Raw genomic sequence first — 23,101 nt, forward strand, 5'->3', positions numbered from 1 at the left:
TTACTATATTCTTGCAATCCTATTAATATTAGTAAAGCATAGTTAACTGATTAATGATATACTGTACCCATACATCTAAAATATTGGCAGTTTATTTTTGGAACCTGGAAGGAAGTTTTCTGCCTGGAATGCCTGATTTGCAGAGACTTCTCTATTCCTGTTCTCAGTCCTCTGAGATTATACTTCTTAAGTAATTTCAGTAACATCTTTTTTTGTTAGGCAGCAGACACGTCTTACTGTGACACTGAATTTGTTTTATGTTTCTGTTCCCGAGAAAGGTTAAACTTCCAGCCCTTCCAAAAAAAACCGGCTATTCTTTGTGATCTAATTTTACATCTCTTTTGTCTCTTTTTTAACTCTGGTTCTCTTTCTTTTTAAAAAAATGAGATCTGGAACTGCTTCCTGGGGGTTGTCTCCTGACATAAGTATTCCTTAAGCTGCGGCTTACATTTTTGGTGGCATGTGATGGCTCCGATCAATTTAACAGTTATAATGTGATTAAGTTTAAATATCCCTCCTTCCCCGACAAAAATAGCTTCATTTGCCAGTTGCATAAATAAATGCTGGACCTTAGGCAAGTTTTTCAGGAAAGAAGCCCTGTTAGCCCGTAAGTGCTGAGAAAGCATGTTTGTAACACTGCAAGGTGGAGACTGTGACTGCGATCTCGCTTGCTGTAAGGACGGGGTAAAGGAGACCGCCCGGGAAGGAGTTTTGTCCTATGACTGCCTCTTCTAACCCTCTCCAAGCTGAACACAATATAACTTGATTTGGCAAATTAGAAGATTTAGCTATTTAAGGACATAAGTGGGTTCTTTGGAAAAATAGAAATAAAATTACTACTGATTATACCAATAGTAACCCTCAACATGAACCCTGGAGTTTTATTATCTAAGTCTTTCTGTCCAAAGTGGCAGACAAACTCTGCTTGTCTACACTGCTCAGTTCAGTTAGCCAAGCGAGTGTCTCTGGCTTCACCTGATACCTGGAGAGCTGTTCGGTTTGTAGGTGACGAAAGACTATAAGGAGCCCTTTCGAGAATTTCTGTGTCGGGACTTGAGGCTCTCTGTTCAGCCTTTCCTCCCAGGGCTGATGTGTTCATTTTGAGGGTAGTAACTCCCACAGGTAGTAATTTCTCTTTCCTCCCTAGTAATGCTGCAAGTCGGTGTCCCTGTCCTTCACTTCAGTGAGAGGAGGCTGCAGATAATCCTAAGTAGCTTTCTCTGGGCAACCAGCCCTGTGGCACTAGCTGCCCCCGAGGGGCTCACTTGGATGGGCCCTGGACTCTGACAGCCAATCACGTGGAACCTAACACACCCACCTTGAAGCTGCATCTCTAGTCTGGGGTGCTGGGTGCTCCCTGTATGCCTGTGCTCTCCCTCTCGCCTCCTCCCACCTTCTCTCTTTCTAGTCTTTTTTCCCTTCTTTCTCCTTCCCAGTCTTTCTCTCTCCACTGCTCTTCTCTGTTCATCATCTGTGTAGCAACCAGGAACCAGGGAGATGCAATGAGCAAATGGGAAAAGTAAGAACAAACTTTATGGTGTTAGATTTGAATTAGCAGTATCATTGTGGATTCATGATTAAAAAATAATAAATGTTCTACTTTGTTTATTTATTTTTAATTTTCTACTTTTAACCACCGAAAGAGCCTAGAAGCAAGGATACTTCAGTAGCAGTGAGCACAATTAGCACCCAGATTTTGAGTTCTAAATACTATTTGCCACAAAAAGGAACCAAGGCTCCTTGTAGAAACTGCTAATTCCAGGTCTGGGGCAGAGAAATATAAGTCAAGCTTACAGTGTATTTTGTCAGAAATCAAAGAAATGGACATACAATGAGGAGGACATATGACAAGAACACAGGAGCTGGCGTACAGGGACTCCCACTGGTCAAATTTTTGGCAATTAGAGCAATAAAAATGAAAATGATAGGAATGATGGTCGTAAACACTGAATTTTAAAAATGCATCCATGAGTCCACAATGATAGTCAAAAAAGGCAGAGGTGAGGGCAGGGAGAGGGTTTTCTTGCAAGCTAATAAATGTAGGATAAAATTCTAAAATCACCATTTTGCAACCACCAGGATAATTGTTTCAGAATCATCAATGAATGCTAAGCCATTGGGTAAAAGATTGTGGGAACTAGGGTATTCTTAGTCTCAAATCATCACGGATTCCTTATTAATTACAGAGGAGGCAAGATACATGAACAGAGTAATCAAATTTAGCAGTCTGCAGCCGTGTGGCAACCTAGCAACTCAGCAGTCTGGAAAGATGGAATTTGAATGCAGATAGAAAGTTACCACGTATGAATGGTATGGGTCAGGTGCACTTGGATTTTGTCCTCGTAGTCTACCATACTCAGATGTCTAACACTGCTAAAAAGAAATGCCACCTGTCATATGGGTAAATCCCTTAAGTTTTTTTGCTTGCAGCCACACACTACCGAGCCACCAACATTCATTTTGCGAAGCTTACACACACACCATGCAATGGAATGTTACTCAGCCAGAAAAAAAATGAAGTACCGATACATGCTACAGTGTGGATGCACTTTGAAACATTATGTTAACTGAAAGAAGCCAGACCCAAAAGGCCACATATGGAATGATTCCATTCATACAAAATGTCTAGAAGAGCGAAGTTTACAGAGACAGCCAGCAGATCAGTGGTTGTCAGGCGCTAGAGAACGGGAGGGAATGGGGCGACATTGCTTAATGGGTATGAGGTTCCCTCTCCAATGATGAAAAAGTTCTGGATAAAGATAGTAGCGATGGTTGTACACGCGGTGAATGTAATTAATACCAATGAATGTATACGTTAAAATGATAAAAAGAAAAAAGCCATTAAAAGCAAGGACCAATTCGTATTAAAAGTTACTTCTCTAGGACCCTATGATTTCAGGCAGCACAGGCGGTTTGGGAGGACTGGGGTTTCCTGGCTTAGAAATGGAAAACAGTTTTCTGTAGAATGACAATAGGCTATTAAAGTGAGCAGGGGATAAGTTGAGGATACATCTAACTTTTGCAGCTTGCTCTCTGAGTATGTCCCTTTTTGTCACTGTGATAAAGACTGGCCAGGATGGAGCACTGGATCTGATTCAGCAAACTGTGCAGTGGGGTCACTGTCACCAGTCAGCAAGTCAGAAGCTCCTGGAGCCTGTGCACTTCCTGGCCGCCTGCTTGCTGAGTTTGTTTTCTGTTTCCTAAAATACTTGATTTGGATGCGTGTGAAATTTCCCCCCAGACCTGTGCAATCAAGAAGACCCCCCATCGAGTGTTTGATAAAGTTTTTGAGTTTTGTACAGGAAGTGACCAGATGCAGCCAATGTTAGTGGTTTGTGGTCATCATTTGCTAAACTTTTTCTTTCCCTGGTGCCTCTCAAACGTTCTTAATTTTTCATGGCACATCAGAGTGTTGAGGATTGAGGTTAGTGGGACAGACAGGCCAAGTGTGGCAAGATGAGCACTCCTGGGGTAATACATGGCTGAGTGGAGGAGAGCTGGGGGGGGGGGGCAGGTAGAAGAAGTGGAAAGAGAGATTTCAAAGATGAGAGGGGGGGAGAAGGGGCGCTGAGTGGTACTGAAAGGAAAGAAGGGAAAGTAGAGAAGCCTCCTGTGTGCCCTGTGGAATCCGCTCCTGCACATGATGCCTTCTCTTGGTCTCAGTAGTGAGGAACGTACAGTGACTTGTCTCCAGATTTCCTGGTTGGATTATAAATGTGAAGATCATGGATGTCTGGATTAGCATTACAGATGTCTGGTTTTGTAACAGAAAGGCCCATACCTCAAAAGATTTCTTCTCCCCACTGCTGCGAAGTTCTTTAATTGTGCCCTCACCTAGAGCGGGGTGGGGAACCTTTTTTCTGCCAAGGGCCATTTGGATATTTATAACATCGTTCGAAGGCCATGCAAAATTATCAACTTAAAAATTAGCTATGAAAAAAGCTCCTAGACTTATTGAATTTCAAGTCCCGCCTGCAGTTGCCTTGGCAGGACCAGACCAAATGATTTCACAGGCCGTATATGGCCCTCAGGCCAGACGTTCCCCACCCTTGATCTAGAGAGTTAGTTAGGTCCAGGTCACAAATTCAAAGCCAGTCCGATAAAGAAAATTGGAGCCACGGACCAGGCCCTAACAGTTGGGAGCAGTGAACCCTCCAAACTGGAGCACATGCCCTGAGCAGGTACTTGCGTTTCAGTCTCCAGAGAGTGGGCCCTGGGCTGCCAGAGGAGCAGCTGCCTTCTTTAAAAAGAAGAGAGAGGCTTGGGGGGGTGGGGTGCAAAGGGTGAAAGAGAAAATCCTGATTGTATGTGAAACTTGCCAGTTTTTAAAACAGTGCCCAGGTCAGAACATAGCTGCAGACTGGACCTGGCTCCCTCGCTGCCAGGTTATGACCAGTGATTTACGTTAACAAATTACTAATGTAGATGCAAAAGCTGGTGTGATGTGCATGGGGCCAAGGGTTCAGAGAGTTTGTTCTTTACCTTTACAGTAACTTAATTTGATTTAAAATATATATATCACCAGGAAATCATATTACGGAAGTTGGAACTTGCATGGGGAAATAAGTACCGGGGGGGGGGGGGGGGGGGGGAGGCCTGGATGAGGTGGCACTGTGGGCCAGGGACAGCCCTGCGACGGGAGAATGCCATCTTGGCAAGCCAGGGACAGCATTGTGAGTGAGATTTCAGGGTCCCTGGGTGCTGGGCAGATGAGGACCAGGTGGTAGGAGGGGAGCACAGAAAGAGAGAAAAGTTTGATGTCAAAGACAGACTGTCCGCCCTGGCCGGTGGCTCCGTTGGTTGGAGCGCCATCCCATGCACGCGGTTGCAGGTTCAATTCCTAGTCAGGGCACATACCTAGGCTGTGGGTTCAAGCCCTGTTCAGAGTATGTGCAGGAGACAACCGATCGATGTCTCTCTTTCACATTGATATTTCTTAATCTCCCTCTCTCTCTCCTGTAATTAAAAAAAAAGAAAAAAGACAGGCTCCCCGACTTCCACATTTTACCTGGAGTCTCCTCAGTTATCTGGACCCTACTTGTCCCAGTCCCCCATCCCCCTATGAAATGGGAAGTGCTCCTCTTTGTTTAAAAGGTGAAATCAAGTAAATGCAAAGAAGACCCCTATACCTGTGCAGCTAAAGTCCTGGGACATGAGCAAGGTAGATTAACTTTGCTGTAAGTGGCTATTTTTATGTTTTGTAACTTATCTCATTGTACCATAGTCAGTTCTTGTGCTTGGGCCTCATTTTTTCATTATCTATTCTAAAAGGAAAATTTTTTTTTAGGGTAAGGAACCCCAGCCCAGGTGCAGGGAGGGCCTGAGGAGGGGTGGGGGCAGTGTGGAGGGGGTTAATGGGGGAAGGAAAAAGGGAACATCTGTAATACTTTCAACAGTAAAGATAAATTAAAAGAAAAAAAAGAAAATTAACTTTATTTTTTAATTAGAATTCATTAACCTGATATTTTTCAAAAAAGAACCTAAACCAGGAGTGGAAGCCTCATTTCCCCAGCTCAGCAGTGCACAGAGCTAGAGTCAGTAGCAGAAGGGAGGCCTGGAAGGGCAGATGGGGAGGGCGGGGGGGGGGGGGGGGGGGGGGGAGCGGGCGGGGGGAGGGTCGCCGGTTGAGTCATCACTGGAACAGCCTGTGAGAAACCTGCAAGCAGCCTCCAGCCCTGCCACTGTGCGTGCTTATCTGTTCCCAGTCGGGACCTGCACTTCACCCTCCCCACCCCGGTCTCACATCCATCACCACCCTGCCTGCCTTCCTGATCTGGTGGCAGAATTTATAGTTAAGTTCTGAAAAAGTGGAAAGGGCATGGAAGGGGGGATGCATGGGAACCAGTTGTGAAATGATAAATCAAGGCCTCTTTAAGGTCTAGGATTATTTTGGCATCTTTCACTTTAGGGTTCTTTATATGAGAGGCTTTGGAAAGCAGGAATATAGCTCTAAAGGTGTGGGGGGTTTTTAAGAGGAAAAAAGAAACAGTTACAATGATCAGTTTGGTTGTTTAAATAGACGTAGTTTTTTTGTGGCCTCGTCTTGGCTGCTTTGCACCAGCAGTGGAGAGAACAGCTGTAATTACCCCCCTTCATCTGATTTTACTGTCTCCGGGTAAACTGAGCCCCATCCATCATGCCAAAGGCTCGGAAAAACTTGGAGAGGCTGGGCGTATCCAGGACAACAGTTGGGTTTGGTTTCTAAGGCTGCATATGGAAGACTTAAATCTCCACTGTTTCTTGAACCAGAGCAGAAGTGTTGCTGTTTGGCGGCTCCGGCCGTCCTCTGCTCTGCTTTCTCAGGAATCTCCTCCACCCTCTGGTTCCAGCCGTCCTCACCACTCACTCTCCCTGCGTGTGCTCCCGTCTGCACGTCTGTCTTCTCACTGCCCTGTCACTCCCTGGTCCTCAACATGTCTCAGACCCAATTCGTCACTGACAGCCTCCCACCCTGCTACCACAAACACGCATCCCTGTACACACTTGAAGCCAGAGCGGCCAGCCAGCCTCCCTCCGGTGTTTGTGCGTGGCAGCACTGTTCTGCAGCAGCTCCAGCCGGACCACTTTTTCACATTCTGCCCCTCTTCCTGCAGTGCCCTCTGCTCCCCAGGCACAGTATTGCTCACTCGGTCTCTTCCCTCTGCTTCACCCTGTCCCCACTCTCATGAGCTGGGTTGTTGTTACTGCACCTTTGTGCGTGGGCTCACCAGTGTTCCCGTCTCTGGTCTCACTTTTCTCCTGTGCATCTGCGATATGGCCCCGGTGACCATTGTGATCAGCACTCCCATTTTGCCATGCTGCTAGTGGCAAACCATCCAGAGCTCCAGCTTGCCCCTAGAACATAGCCCAGGTCCCTGGCTCTGGATCTGACGCCCTCTGCAGCCTCTCTCCCCTCTGCTTCAGCCACCACCTTCCTCCTGGACCCCTGTGGTGGCCTTCCACTCCAACCAAACCAGTTATCTCCACTCGAAACCTAGCCTGTCCATTTCTGCTTCTGAGCATTTGTTCACCTTGGGGCCTTCCCTCCATTGTTGTTCTACTTCCAGTCTTCCTTCAGCTACACTTAAGAGTTGGTTTTGGTCATGGCTAATACTCTGTGGTGGGTGTGTATTTATTAGCAATCCATGAACATAAGTATCTTCTGGAAAGGAGCCGGGCCTCCCCCTGTGTGGTCACCGTGGGGCAGCGCAGTCAGGCTGGTGCAGAAACAGGTGAGCCTGGGGTGGGCCATTGACCCAGCTCCCTCCCTCAAAGGCGTCAGCCCCTGGCAATTGCAGCAAGGTAGCCTTTCGGGCCCCCTTCATTTTTCAAGGAAGGTCAGAAGTCTCAATTTCCCTGGGAAATTGCTTAATTTAACATTTTCCCATCCTACTTTAAAGGTGGGGCCTACCAAAGGAACACAGGCCCTTAAAGTGACAATGTAAAGACGACCTCACATGCTGCATGGATATGAAACAGGAATGCATTCAGTGACAGACACAAACTAAAGGGACACTGCTTCCTAGGATGGGATCTGTAAAAGTCATTCCTCTGGAAAACCAGGAATTGAATGTCATCCTATGAAGATGGGATTTAAATGATGGGAGAGAAATACTATCGTGTTTATCACTCTTTCCTTCTGCAGGTGAAATTAGTGCTATAACATCTCCATTAATTAATGTAGCCAGATACCTTTACTATCTCCTTGTTATTTTCATTTTACGAAAATGTTCAATGAAATCAGTTTCTAAAAGGCATTTTCCTAAGTTGATGTTAAAGGCAAGTCTACTTAGTGGGCCTGTTGAATGCTGGGAGAGCTGGGATGCTGGGGAAGGTCACAGCCCTTTCCAGGTTAGATGAGTGGGGGACAGTCACAGAGGAAATGGAACAGCTGCCCTCTTTGATAGGCTGAGAAAACAGGAGTACTGGCTTCAGCAGGTGTTCAGAGAATTCTCCCACAGGTGCAGATTCCAAATGAGCTATTATTTATTACATTTGGGCCTCTGTGACATAGTCATCTGTCATCCACTCATCACATGTTTATTGAGTCCCTTCAGCAGTGATGAGCTGCAGGGAGGGTCCCGAGGTGCACCGGCCATGGTCATGCCTATAAGGTGCTTAAAGTCTAGTGGGAGAGAGAGAGAAACCTCACAACCACAGTAACACAGGGAGAATGCGATCAGGGTTTCCTGGCTCCTCTATGACCTGCTTAAAAGGTAATGGTAATAAGAGGAAGTAGTGTCCACGGTGCTTTCAAAGATACACATCTCTTTTGATCCCCACGTCGCCTCTGTGGGAAAGCTTGATTCCAGGGTTGTCTTATATCCATGAGGAGAGAAGCCAGACACATTCCCGCTCTTAGAGGAAAAGCCCTCTCGGAGTGTAGCCCAGTAGATTGAGTACAGGTTGCTGATGAGGGAGCCCTTTTCTGTATTTAGAGAACTTCCTCAAGTGTTCTCGGTTTGTTTTGGAAGCACCACGATTTGTTATTTAATCGTGGATAGGTAGAGAGGGAGTTAAAACACCTCATTTGCTTGTGTACCTGAGAAATGGTGGGCCAAGGTTGTACGCAGAGGCATAGTGTCAGACTGTGGGATTTATGAGATGCCCGGCTCTCAAGGAGGCCGTACCCTCATTTTCCAGCCCTGGTATTCATGAGCATCGCCTGGAGTGCTTCTTAAAATGCAAACATCTGAGCCCCACATGCAGAGGAACCCATTCAGGGGGTCTTGGGCCTCTTTGTCTAACTAGCAACCTCAGGTGATCCTGAGATAGGCGATCCTTGGAAACTATTCTTTGAAAAGCTTCAGCCTAGTATTAGAGGTGAGATGGTAGATAAGATGTGACTGCAGCCCAGCCAGGCGTGGCTCAGTGGTTGAGCATCGACCTAGGATCTGGGAGAGCAGGGTTCGATTACCGGGCTGGGCACATGTCTGGGTTGTGGGCTGCAGCCGATCAATGACTCTCATCATTGATGTTTCTCTCTCTCTCCCTCTCCCTTCCTCTCTCTGAAATATATATATATATTTTAAAAAAAAGATGTGACTGCAGAAATAGAGTGGCTTGGAGAGGGCCATTCAAGTGGTCCATCCACAGTGCTATAGAAGCTCGAGGTCGAGAGAGAGCTGATTTCCAGCCATGGTGACTGGAAGGCATTTGAATTGGTGCAGAAAAGATGAGTGAGATTTTGAAAGTTTGAAATGAGTGAGAAACTTCAGGCTGAGGGTGTGGGATGAACTGAAGCCCTGGAGTGAGCCAGAGCCGTGTGTCTGCAGGGGATCTGATCAAGTCTTTCCCAGCTTAGTGGCACCCCAGGGCCCTCAGGATAAAGCCCAGCCTCCATAACATGGTTTCTGTAGCCAAGCAGGATGTGGCCCCAGGCCCCCAACCACACTGGCCCCCAACACACACGCAAGCCCATGCTCATATTCTCCCTCCTCCCACTTCTCCCTCCCTCCCTCCCTCCCTCCTCCATGGACAATTCATGAAGGCATGAAAATTCTAAAGAGTGTGGCCACGTTGGGCATATACAACATTTTGGACTAGGAGACAAGGATGGGGACTGGGTCTTAGATTTCAGAAGTGAGTGGGCAGTGTGCGGGTGGTTGAGGAAGAGAGGAACACACTTGGCAGGCACATTCTCCAGGCAGCTCAGAAACAATGGGACACATGCGGGATAGGGGGATTCTAGCTCACAGGCTGCTGCCTGAAGCCCTCCTATTTCCCATACTTAATTCAGGTCAGGCTAAGACGAACATCCTAACATCCTGAAGCAGGTTTTTCTGTCTGAATCTCTTGAGTAGGAAAGGGAGGAGGGTCAGAGTTTCTGAGTCTTGTTTCTTAATAACCAAATCCATATCCCAAAAAGCTGCTTCAGGGTGATAAAACTTTTGGTCCCCTTCATGTGTTTTTCCCAGGGAATTTTCCAGGCATTTTTCACATGCACGTGAAGGGATGACATGTTTCAGGAATGTATTTCCAGCCTTCCTAGGCATCGTCTGGGAGTCTTTCTGATGTGTGAAGCTCTCTGTTTCCTTCTAATGTGTCCTGAGCAGTTGGGCCATTTTACATTAAAATTACATTCTCAAGGGAACGTTTTAAGTTGAAATAGGCATTTAATTGTTCTGAACTTCATTTCCCCCTCCCATTTCTTGCTGCTGCCTTGCAGGAACTAGAGTAGAAATGAACAGAGAGTGATGCTAACAGGAGAACCTTGATGAGTAAATACTATCAGATATCCCACATCACCCTGACCCTTTTCCCTCAGGCCTTGTTACTACCCCTCTAAGTGCCCAATTAAACATCTAAAGCAGTGTTCTCATTGCTAACTGCTGACACGGTCACTGTGGACTGTGTCTGTGAGGTTGTGTTTGGTCCCTGGGTCTCTAACATTCCTTTGTCTTCCACTCCTTATGGAAAAGGGTGTTCACCTGCTTTGCACGCAGCCTTTGCCTTATACAAGGTGCTGAGGCCTCACGCTGGAGACGTTTGTAGAAGGATCTGAAATGCTAATTCACAGCTCTTGACAGCTCTAAATACCCCTCAGCCTGGACTGTCACACCTCTTCAGAGTATGTGAGCGTCCTTGCCTATAATCTTTTAAACCCAGACCTGGGAAACCCGGTTGCTTTAAGCTAAGAGAGAACTTCCTCTGGACTCATAGCAACTTTGTCTCAATAAACTCAAAAATAAATGCATAAATAAATAGCCACAGAACCCCACCTCGTGTTTCTCTGTAGCCTTGGGCATGTACACCCGGGGAGCACGTGTGTGTGTGTGTGTGCGCGCGCACAGATACGCACACATGTGTATAAGACACCATTTGGGTGCCTGTTGTTTTAATTTAACTATAATTTATTTCTCGAAACTCTTGAGGCAGAGATGTAGCTCATTTAATAGGTATTTCCTTATTACAAAAAGCTTATTGAAGGTTTTTCCTGATTTTACATATAATTGGTTTACTGCGGAAAATGGCAAACTAGAGAATAGTAAACACAATAAAAACTCACCACCTACAACCACCCTTACCGTTTGGGGTGTATGTTTCCAGTCTTTGCGTGTGCGGGGGTGCATACCTATGTCTACATGTGCTACCTTCTTAAAACCATTTTGGGATCATATCTCACGTGCCATGTAACTTGCTTTTCTTACTTCCTAGAGTCTGAAATTTTCTCTGTCTTTATATAGTTTCCAACTCCAGTGACCATATACCTTATTGAAAAAGTGTGTATATCATATCTTTTCACGTGACCTCCTCTTTAAGCAAGAGTAAACATGTCTTGCATTTATTATCAGATATATTTTCATTTGAAAGTCGAGAACCACAGGAAACTTGAACTCTCCTGTTCATTTTCAGAGGAGAAATACCACACTGTAGGCAGTATTGCATCTCGTACCTTTTGGGTGTGGCAGCTGAAAGCTTTCGAAGATATGGTGCATTTTTCCAAAGACAGGCAAAAAATCCTGTCATCTCCTTTGGCGAGGCGAGGGTATATAGGGTGCTGGGTGCTGTGCTGGGTGAGGTAGGGTACAATGGTGGTCTTTGCCCTAACGGGCTAATATTGCAGGGGAGGGAGGGAAGAGAGGCAGGAAACAGACACATAAATGTAGTGATTGCCAGTTGTGATAGTCTGGGCGGCCAGAAGGCCCACCCTCTGCATCCTAAAGGCTCTGAAAGAGGGTGCAGCTCCGTAGCACCTACTTTATTAACATCATTTAGATTGTCACCAGGGAGTGGTTTAGGTAACATAAGTGTGTTTAGGTAATTATGACAGATGAATGACATGCAATACTGTCAGCTCCACTTGAATGTGTTATAACATAGTCTCCAATGGCTCGTACACTTGGGATAAGTGAAATGCCACCGAAGAGCTGGCCGCCTGGAGGAAGAAGGCTGCTATATTGTCCTTGTCTCTTGTGAGCCTTGCCTTCCTAACGCCGTGGATGGTGGTGGTTAATTTACCCAAAGCCAGCATGGTGGCTTGATGATTTGCAGAATCCGTCAGATCCGTCCCCGTTGGCCGTTGGTGCTTCGGATGAAGGGACATGATGAGATCCCGATTCTTGGTCTTCTCCCGACGCGACGCCAGCTCCACCCTCATTCCAGTTCCCCCGGCTCCCTTTAGGCAGCGGAACAGAAAAGACTGCTTCAGGCTGAGTTTATTTGCCTAATAAACTGGCTCTTGTATTGCCTGGGAAATGCTAAAAATTTTTTAGCCAAGAAATCCTAGTAACAAGCAAACAGAGGTCCAGCAGTCAGGTCTGAAGAAACAACAAAACGAAGGTCAGCTAATATTGCCATTATCCCCCGTCCTGGTGGCCATGACAGCGCGGCGTTTGTTTAAAGATCCCAGCCTCGGAATCATTGCGCACATTGTTAGCCGCCGAGCCCTCCGCGCTGTGCCAGCAGCTTCAGATATTAATGTATTCTGGACATCAGTGAATGAAGGATTCCTCTGCACTTTTCTCCTTTTTAATTTTTTTCCCCTTTCCATGCACTTTGTTTGTAGTGTCTTTGTCTGCCAGACGTTGCTGGGCATTTCTAATGAGAAAGCAAAGAATTGCAGAAGGAAAAAGGCAAAAAGGGGCAGGCAGAAGAGAACAGCGAGGAAAGACTGGGCGTTTAGCACTTGAACAGTAAGGTGACATTTTTACAAGCTAGTCAGGTGCACAGGAGTCACTGGGAAAAGCAGCGTCGGGGATGCAAACCCAGAGTGGAAAGTGCGCTTTTGGAACCGTCTGTCACTGATTAGCTTCTCACAACAAAAGCTAGTTTTTATTTTTGACCATCATTTCCCCTGCGGGACACCGGCCTCAGTGCTGCTTTAGAATTCACTCCGGAGTCAGGATTGCAGCCACCTCACAGCCCACCCTGGGCAGCTGGTAAAAGGGGGGAAATTAAAGCAATTCATACTCCTGGTGACTTACTGCTGCACAATAATTGGTTTCTGTTTGCACAGAACATTATCACAGCAAAGCCCAGGAAACAGAAAGGTCTGTCTGAGAGAGGGTTCCTGGGCCTGGGGTAGAAAGTGGGGCAGGGGGTGGGGACTGGTGAGAAATCCCATCTTTGAAAAGGCAATTAGCTAATAATTAATTTTTCATATAATTCCATGCTAGGATTTGTCCCTCCGTGACACACGGACACACGCTGGTTCTCAGCGCACCCTTTGATACCTTATGGAAATGTTAATGAGACGAAACCAGTTAAAGAGCCCTTTAGACAGCACTGCGCTTTGGGGAAGGCCCTAGTGAAATGTAGCCCCTCCGAGGGCTCCCCCGACACACAAGAAGTCCCTTTGTTTCCTGTTTTATAAACCAGAGGCATGTCTAAAACTCAGGGAAAGTGAGAGGGGGCTGAAGAGTTGGCGCCCGAGGCTTGGCATTCTATATTTAAAAAAGAGAAAAAATTGCTCGCTGGTTATTGGTGCCTGGAGTTGATAGGCAGTCTCGGGGGTGTTTGAAGTTCTGAAGGAAGGTTCTCTGAAGCTGTAAGCGGGATCTGTCTTTCACTTAGACTTAATTAAGAAACTTGCTGGCTTTGTCTGTAGGGGGCCCATTACGCAGAAGCTGCAGCCCCCTCTGAATAGGGGCGCAGCCTGGAAAGTGTATACACGCCGCTCCCCCTTTGTGTCGTGTTGCCAAACTGGAGGCAGGAGCAAGTGCGGACGAGGCTCTGCCAGGGGTCATCCCTTGTTCATAAATGTGAGCCCAGAGCCCCAACAGAAAGCTAAGCAAGTGCAAGGACATTCCTGAGGGACCTAGAACTAATGAACTTTTTATAAAATGAATATAGGAAACAAAGAAGCGCTGGGGTAGAGGAGTCCGGGCATGTGCTTTCACCGGTCCTGGGCGCAGTAAGCCGCCCCGATGGGCTGAGGGCTAACGGGAGAGGCCAGCGGTGTCCTCCCAGGGCTTGTATGTCAGCCAGGGGTGGCTGGAGCCGGCGTCAGGCACAGTCTCCCTGCAGCCTCCTTCCGCGGGCCAGGGAAGTTTGCCTGGTCACTTCTGTAACCTTGAGAATACTTTCCCCCTGGTGGGCTACTGTGGCCCACCGGATTTAGAACAAAGTTGCTGAAGCTGGAGAATAAAGAGCAGTTGGGAGGCTGTGAGCGGCGGCTAATCAGCTAATTCGCATTTCAAAAGACACTAATAAGAGGTGATAAATTCAAATAAAGCCCTGGTATGAGCACTTTACTCTCTGGAAAGCCCAAGAGCCAGAGGCTCTCCCTTTCCATCTCTCTCCCTGCCCACCTCTCTCCCTTTCCCTTTGAAGCTGCCCTGACCCCCCAGGGTACCTCTACTCCCTCCCCCGCCCCCCAGGGCAGGGCCCTGCAGCCCTGCAACCCTACATTCCTCTTGGCCTGATGAGCTGCTCCCTCTGAGCAGGTGCCCTTCAGGATCTGCTGCTCTTAGTAACCCAGCCCTGGCCCTTGTTTGCCTGACTTTATGAGATCCAGTTTCAGATCCCAAATAAATGATAATTACCTTATTCCTTCATCTCTGCCTCTCCTGACCTGTGATACCTGGCAGCCCTTGGCCAACCCTCTCCACTTGCCATTCGCTTGGCAGTGAGGGGAGGAACCCTACTCATTGCTTTGGCATTAAGTGTCCTGCCCTGAGAACCACTTTGCAGACCTGAGTGGTCTGACGGGACCTGAAGTGACTCTGCATCTTACCCACTACATCTCTGTCACTGCAGCCCTTCTGTCCCTGCTCTGCTAATCAGGCAGAGTTGGGTAGTTGCTTCCCAGGGAGGCCCCTCATACGTAAGTGGGTTTTTCTGCTGGAACAGGCTAATGGCCCTATTTTGGAACCGGTGTCACTCGTCAGTGGCTGGGAAACCACCCAGCCAGCCAAGTGGTTCTGTAGAGACAGCTATAATGCCAGCGATCAGGTGATTTTGTTTCAGCCAGGAGTTCAGTTCCAGTGTTAGAAAAGAACTTGTCAGAACTCTCATTTCGCCTCCTTCCCAACCCTTGGCAAAATGGGGAATAAAACATAATTTCCTGGGACGTCCATGGCCCAGGTGCCAGCAGCAGCATCACCATGTCCCACTTTGCGGTTGTCTATGTGGCAGTAATATTTGTGTGGGATCTTTACTGGGTGGTCCCTGGTTTCCAGGGTCCCAGAGCACTGTAACCTGTCATGCGCTGGAAATCCACTAGCGACTCTCCTACCATCTTAATTACATCCTCTGAAGGAATGGCATTCAGTCTCCTGGCCATGAGGGATGGAAAATGTCCCTGAACTTCATCCTTGACAGTTTGATGACAGGTAGGGATATCCTCACAAGTGCTAAGAGGACCATGGCCTGGAAAGGCAGAACGGGGAGCTGCCAGGCCTTAGGCTTGTCTCCCACAGTAAGGCTTTGTACCTAGCATACCTCTGGCTGTCATGAGCAACTTTATTTGAATCTCACTTAGACACTGAATTTTTTTGGAAGGATTCCTACTTTCAGAAGGAGTGTGGACCCAATGACCTCCTAGGTCCCCCCGTGCGGGCATGTACCAGCACTCATGTCATCACCAGGGGCGTGACCCTCCAAGTTCTGCCTCAGGACATGGGACTCACCCGCTTTCTATCAGCTGCGTGTGCATCAGGGTAGTGACTCCATAACGGAGTCCGACTGTGAACCAGAAAAAGTTATGGCTATAAACAACCGAAACCATCTCTGATTACTTAAGTATAAAAAGAATTTATTAAAAGGATTTGAGTAGTTTGAAAATAAATCATTGAGAAGGCTGGAGAGCCAGGCTGGAACATGGAGAGAAACCAAAGGTGGCGGGAACCATAATCACAACCCACCACAGAACCAAAACCTACTAGTGGAGGGTCTCATTGCCACAGCTGCTAGACACCCTCATTACCTTGCACTCACCGGGAGACACCAGAGGCTATAGCTAGAGAGGTTGCCTCTGATGTCCCTGGAGAACTGATGTTGCTGCCACCACCATCAAAATGAAGTCTCTGTGCTCCAAAGTCGTAGCACCTCGCTGGCTGCAGACTAGCTGGCAGGGATACAGAGGAATGCCAACATTTGGCCCTTTCGACTCTGCCTCCTACCAAAGTTCACATAGCTGAGAATTCCTCAGAAGTAAGAAATGGGTTCAGGCACTGAGCAACTAAAAGAACTGTGTCCACTGCAAACCTCCAGCTCCACTGGGAGTGATTTGTCAAAGGTGCACATCTTCCTGAACTCCTCCCATTCAACCCTGTAGCTTTACCCAAGATGAGCTACGTAATTTGTGGGGCCCTGTGAAAAATGAAAATGAGTGTCCCTTGTGCAGAAGTTAGTAAGAACATCCAGATGGCGACAGCAGAGCAGTAGACCAAGCCTGGGGCCCTTCTGGCTTTACCTTGACAGGGCCATGGGTCCACAGTTGGGTCTGGGTCCTTTATAAGGCTACACAGGTGGATTCTGATTTATCAGTGTTATTTCATTTTATTTCCTACTCACATCTTGAGGTGTGATTTAATTATCCCCATTTTACAGTTTGAGCAAATGAGGCCACATAACACAGGAGCTCTGGTTCCACCCCAGGTCTTCTGACTCCAAGTTCCCCTTTCTATGCCCCGTGCCACCCTGCAGAGGAGCTTCCCGAGTGGAGAGCTCTGGAGCCTGCCTCTAAGGCATACGATGCTCTGGGGCATCATCCTCCAGAGATTTTAATGTAGAAAAAAGACGACTCACTCAATTTAAAATAAGACTTTGCTTTTCCCTTTCAAGAATTGCATTGCAGGAAGGAAGGAGAGCAGTGCTCGCCAGCCAGGAGCTGGACAATCACCACTCTCTAGTTCCTCAATTAAAAACCAACAGGCATACAGACTCTCTTTTACATACAAGCACAGTGGTGTGTGTGATGCCACATGACCTTGGACGAGTAATTTACTCACCTTCCCACTGCTTCAGTTTTTGAACCGTTCAAGTCCTTGACCTTCTCCCACAACGTAGGACCGATGCTCGCCCAGAAGACACCGTTTCATTCTTGGGGTCAGAGCTCACTCCGCTGCCCTCGCGCACTCCCTTCTTCCTGCTCACTTTCTGTCACCTATTCCAGCCCTCCGTGTCCTCTGAATCTAACCCTTGAATGCCCAACCTCTACTATATGCCAGCTCCTACCACTGCCACCCCCAGACCCCTCTGTTAGCAAAATATTTACTTAGTACAAGCTTCCTGTGCTCACACTCCTAGCCCAGTGGATCCTGGAGTAACACAGTGTCTCCCTCCTCTCTCCGGTCTCTCCCTTTTCCCCAGCACTGTGCGCGGGTGCCCCTGCCCTCTCTGGTTCCCCGGGAGCCTACCACAAAGCCTTGCCCGGAGCAGGCTTGGTAACCCCATCTCACTGATGTCTTCTCCAGGGCCTGTCTCTCTCCCTTTCTTTTTTCCTGCCCTTTCCCAGTTCCCTTCCCCTGACAGGAGATTAAGGCATATTTTAGGAATATTTATGATGTTTATAAAATACAAGGTTATTTGACATGTTTTTAATTTAAAAATCATAGCTTTCAAACAAAACATAGCTCTCTTTAAAAAGCTATAATGAATTTAATTGTTTTTTATTGCTATGTAGCCTTTAATTGATTTTTCCCCTGAAGTATTTTTTTCTATTTCCAAGGGTTATTAGTTCATTAACTGTTAAAAGGAATAATTGATCTGTCAGCTCACAGGATTTATAAGGATTTGGCTCACAGAATTCATGAAAGCAGTAGCATACGTTTAAATTCTGCCTCAAAAGAGAACATTTCAGAAGGGGCTTCCCCTTACTTTTTGCGAGATAAAAATTAGCATCTTTGTCGTGATGAAAAGGCCTTCTATTTTTTAATATCCTTCCAATCTTAAGGAGCTACAGCTGCAGTGTTTACACCTACACTTGAAATAATTGCATATGTATTCCAACCAAAAGGATGGATTATAAATATTATAAAGCTTTTATTAGCGTTGGATGTTTTTTCCTGGTAAAAGAAATGGAACACAGCTAACATTTCTTCAACCACGAATGGAGGGTTGCTTTTTTCTTTTTTCTTTCTTTTTTTTTTTTTTTAAGCAAATGCACCCAAATTGGGTTTGGTTCACAAAGGAAAGACTGACTGCAAAGCTAACAGACCCATCATTAGCCATCTCTGCCCTCTTAAATGGCCTGTCCATTCCACTGCTCACAATATAGGACTAAGGCCTTAAACAAGGGATCCAAGAGAACTCTGGACAAGAAACATACAATGGAATGGGATAAATTTCTTTAGCATAAATAGCAGTCTCCAAGGGTGACTGGTGTGAATGGATTCCTGCTGAGAGGGTCTCTGTGCCTACAGAGGAGATCTGTGGCTTTAAGAGCTGTGGTCCCACCCCCTGGGCTGTGGAAGTGCTCAGCCTCCCCTGCTGGGCTTGGTCCTCAGGCCCCCTGTGGGCCTCCCCTTTCCTTTCAAGCTGTGAGTCCTAAGGAACTAAGTGACAGCTCCTCTTTCATTCTGCTGTGCAAATCCTCGAGCTGCTCCTGGTGCTTTCAAAGGGAAAGTATAAGACATTTCACTTATTCTGTCCAGCAGGAGCATGGAAGCCTGGTGAGACCCAGGGTTATCCGGCAGTAAGCCCGGGGGAGATCTTCCTCTTTCATGACGTGTAGTAGAAATTCCCTAGGATGACTGGTAACCCACCATTTATACCTCCTACATCCTTTACTTCGTGCCCTGTGGGATGCCATCTGGGTGTAGTGCTCGATAACCAGAGAGAGGGCACACTAGGAAAAGTAAGTGTATCCAGTAGTACACGTCAAAGGTTAACTTCTTAGCAGTCATGAGCCGAAATATTCACTAGATATTTACTTTTAAAGAATTAATGCATGTACGTGGGTTTTAAAAATCAACCAGTCCCTGGCCTCATCCCTCCTATTCCCTTCCTGATCCCTAGAGTCCATCACTTGCAACCGTTTTGGCTTTTCCTTCTGGTGATTGCTTGAATATTAATTAATAATGTATTTATACATCTTTTTAAATATATATATCTTTATTGATTTCAGAGAGAGGAAGGAGAGAGAGAGAGAGAGAGAAACATCAATGATGAGAGTCATTGATCGGCTGCCTCCTGCGTGCCCCCTGCTGGGGATCAAATACACAACCCAGGCATGTGCCCTGCCCTGGAATCGAACCGAGATCTCCTGGATCCTAGGTTGATGCTCAACCGCTGAACCATGCTGGCCGGACTATACACCGTTTTTTATTTCTCAACTTTAGACATTACCTATTACTTTCCTGGTCCGGTATATAGGGTTTCACTCCCACTCCATGCATACCGCTCCTCTTTCCAGCATCATTGTCTGTACTCCTCTGTCTATTACTTTTGTGCCTTTAATTAGTAGCCCTTAAACCTCAGCTGATTTTGGACAGTGTGCTTGCCTCACCTCACTTCCACCTCTTCTCATCTCTCTTACCCTTCACTTCTGCCCACTTGTTGACAACCAGCATCCCATTTCGACCACAATTAAGATTTCTGTACATTCCAAGTTAAATGCCAGCAGATGGCTTTTATATTATCACACCTGTGTGAATACCATGCACTGAAGAACCAGGGCGTGCGCTGTGGTTGATTATATTTCCTTCCCTATAAATTCTAAGTCAAAGGAGAATGCTGAGTCTATTCTCTTTTCTTACATTCCATCATCGGTTTAAAACCGCGCCACATTTCAGTTTGCTAAAATTATTTTCCGATTTTGTTGTTGGTTTTGTAATTCCTCTGGTGGCTTTTCCTCTTCACTTGTTGGGAGGAGCAGCATGTGTCTTTTTCACTGCACCCCTGGTGCCTTCCAGCTTCTAACTCTACCCTTTTAAATCCATTTCATTCTTCTAAAAGCCTACCAGCTTTCTGTTCTAATTCTCTTGTTCTAAACAGCTTCTTATACCAGAAAAATTATACTGCCTTTTATATTGCTTGGAGTTTACAGTTGCCTTTCTTTTCCTCTTACGTTCCTTGCCTTTGTTTTGTTTTGAAGTTTTTCTAACCTGAATCCCCTGCTTTCCCTGGAAACCTAAATCCCCAAACCCTCAGTTTCCTGTTCTGATCTGGCTGGAATTATGACTCTGTAAATATGTTTACTGCTGAATCAAGTGGAATAATGCTGTTATATTTTCTGTTTTATGTGACTTTTTGATTTTCCAGATCTCAGTAATTCCTTTTTCCTTTTGTTCAGTTTTCAACGCGTTTGTGAGTAAGTCTTCCCAATGTGTCAACATCTCTTTGAAGTGCCTCACAGTAATTTCCACATGGGAATATTTATCACATCATCTCTCAAGGATTTTATTTGTTTATCTTTTCATTTGTTTGTTGTTTACCTTTTGCTGGTTTGTGTGTTTTCCTGGAGGTTTTCCCTTCCAGACCCCCTTCCTACTCTGACCTGAACTAGGTTGTTTTTGTTTCTTTCTGGGCTTTTTGCACGTTTGTCACCCTGGTATTTCTATTTGTTACTGTCCTGTGTACTTACACCATGTCTCTGATCTCATGTCGTCCTTCTTCTCAGCATTTTAACCCTTATTTTGCTGAACAGTACCCTCAATTTCCTGAATAAGGGGGCAAAAGTAGTCGGTATGCTTTACGAATTCTCACACATAGAAATGTTTTATTCTAGCCTCATGCTCCACCAATGGCTTGACTGGGTGCAGAATTCTAACTAGTAAATTACTCAGAACTTGCTTTAACGTCTAATAAGGTCCAGTGTTGCTGAGGAGAAGTCCGTGCCAGTCTGATTCTTGGTCCTTTGTTTGTGATCTGTTCTTATTTATCCTGTCACCGTCATATTGTTTATTTTTCACTTTGGAAGCTTTTAGGGTCTTTCTTCTTTTTTCTTCTTCTTTTGATCTGTGATTTTGTTTCTAATTATCTTAAGCATTATGGTCACATAATTTACAATTCTGTGATAATGATCTAGTCTCCTGTACTTTACTCCTCCCCGTGAGCTGGCAAAAGCGCCACTGCCGATCATGTGTATACGGTCATGCTTGCAGTTGTGTTTTTGAATAGCTAGCTCTTCAAGACAGTCCTGAATTATAACTTAGTCTGACTTAAAGAATTCATAAGCAGAGTTTGCGTCTATATCTTGTCATGCTGAATTTTGTTTTTTTAAATATATCTTTATTGATTTCAGAGAGAGGAAGGGAGAGGGAGAGAGAGATAGAAACATCAATGATGAGAGAGTCATTGATCGGCTGCCTCCTGCATGCCCTGCACTGGGGATCAAGCCCGCAACCCGGGCATGTGCCCTGACGGGGAACCGAACCGTGATCTCCTGGTTCCTAGGTCGATGCTCAACTGATGAGCCACGCCCGACAGGGCTGTCATGCTGAATTTTAAAAGCATCTCACCTTATAGAGCATCTATAAAATGTGAGAAGTGTTCAATATTCTGTATTTGATATTATACATAAACCACACTAAAATGCCTTTCATTCAGTAAAAGGCAGCAGTTTAGATATAGGGAATTTTAGTTCAATTGACACAGTTGTGACCAAAAAGATAAAGTGGACACAGCCAGCTTATCTCCAGCCCTTGCCTTTAACAGGCTGATGAACACAACCCAAAACACAGCGAGCTTGCTGGTCTAAGAGGCAGTGAAGGGATTTCCTCAGTGTTTAAACATACTAATGCAAGCAGTCGCGTACTCTAAATATAAACCAGTGTCCTACCAGTTCTGAGATGGCACTCACCACCCCTGTGGAACGTTGAATGTTACGACTCAGGTCCAGTCATATCTTCAGGAGGGCCATCAGTGGTAGCGCTCGCTGATCATATTCATTTAACCACAAGCCAATCTTACTTAAATTGGACTGCCCTAAAGAAATATTCTGTCAGCCACTCACGATCTGAATTCTGATGTAAGAGATCAATTTAAATATGGCACACATAAAAAAAAAAAAAGCCAGGAGATCTTTGTAATTAATAAGGTAGTGGCCAACTATTACTCACTAGTAGCTTTTCTGATATAAGCTACAGGCCTGCCCTTTCTGCACTCTTCGTAATGCCAGCAGAGATCATTTTTGTTCCAGGGATGTACCTCTTGGGACTCTCCAAATGCTCCATCAGTGTAGCCTCTCCCTGGGTGATGCCTCTGTTCTTGTTGACATCCATGTAAGAAAATCCAGGGCCTGGCCTGTCTTTTGCCCAAATAGTCTATGGAGCTTTGGCCCAGCCTTGTGCTTGCCTCCCCTGCCACAGTATGGCGCTCAGCATACTTTTAAACAAAAAGCCTCTTGCTCTTAACATCACCCATCTTTCAGTTCCTCACTCGTCATGCGTGGCATAGAGGTTCCCCCTCGAAAGCCAGATGTCCTGCTCCCTCCAGGGTCTTTATTTTATTGTTGTGGTTTCCAAATGTCAGAACAACACATCTGGTCGTTGGTCTTTTAATTCGTAAAAGCTCTTTCTTAGTCTTGATTGTGCCTTTTTTACTGGAGCCTGCCTTTGTTTTATGGGTAGTATTTTTCCCAAGTCTCTTCAAGAATACTCTCTAGAGATTTTGGTCATGTTGTGTTTTGTTCTAAGTTCTCTTCTGTTAACAGAATTATCTCTGTATCCTCCAGGGTCAGTTTTCCTGTTGGTTCCTCTGTGCTTTGTCATGCTATGGGCTTTGCTTTAAATGCTTGATGAGCCTTGGGAATGAGTTCATATGCGCAGATCTGGAAGTAGAAAGGCTGATGGGAAGCTCTATGTAAGTGGAGCTTTTTTATGTGTATGGTTGACCAATAGGCCTCAAAGCCTGGTTGCTGGGGAGCATCTTCCCCACCTTTTGCCAAAAAGCAGAAGACTATTCTGGGGCAGCTGGACCCACACTAGCAGCTCTAGTAACTCGAGCATTTATATAGGTATAAACTCTCGGGTGCCTGGTGGTTTTGCCACCTGGTAGGTGGGAGGAGCCATATAAAAAAATTTAAAATGAATCCTGTTTTTTTAAAAAATATATTTTTTCATTGATTTCAGAGACAGAAAGGGAGAGAGAGATAGAAACATCAATGATGAGAGAGTCGTCATTGATCGGCTGCCTCCTGCACACCCCCGACTGGGGATCGAGGCCGCAAGCCGGCCATGTGCCCTGACGCAGAATTGAACTGAGATCTCCTGGATCCTAGGTCGATGCTCAGTGG

At 46.0% G+C, this 23,101-nt stretch overlaps 1 protein-coding gene and 1 pseudogene across 1 annotated transcript in view; one reads left to right on the forward strand and one right to left on the reverse strand.

Annotated features, from left to right (window-relative positions):
- Window positions 1-23,101, forward strand: part of STX8 (syntaxin 8) — a 220,663-nt gene that overhangs the window by 151,118 nt on the left and 46,444 nt on the right. The gene's annotated exons all lie outside the window — the stretch shown is intronic.
- On the reverse strand, window positions 21,919-22,230 carry LOC148091191 (cytochrome c pseudogene; annotated as a pseudogene).

Source organism: Miniopterus natalensis, chromosome 17 (genome assembly GCF_054644295.1).
Source record: "Miniopterus natalensis isolate mMinNat1 chromosome 17, mMinNat1.hap1, whole genome shotgun sequence".
Classification (NCBI taxonomy): Eukaryota; Metazoa; Chordata; class Mammalia; order Chiroptera; family Miniopteridae; genus Miniopterus; species Miniopterus natalensis.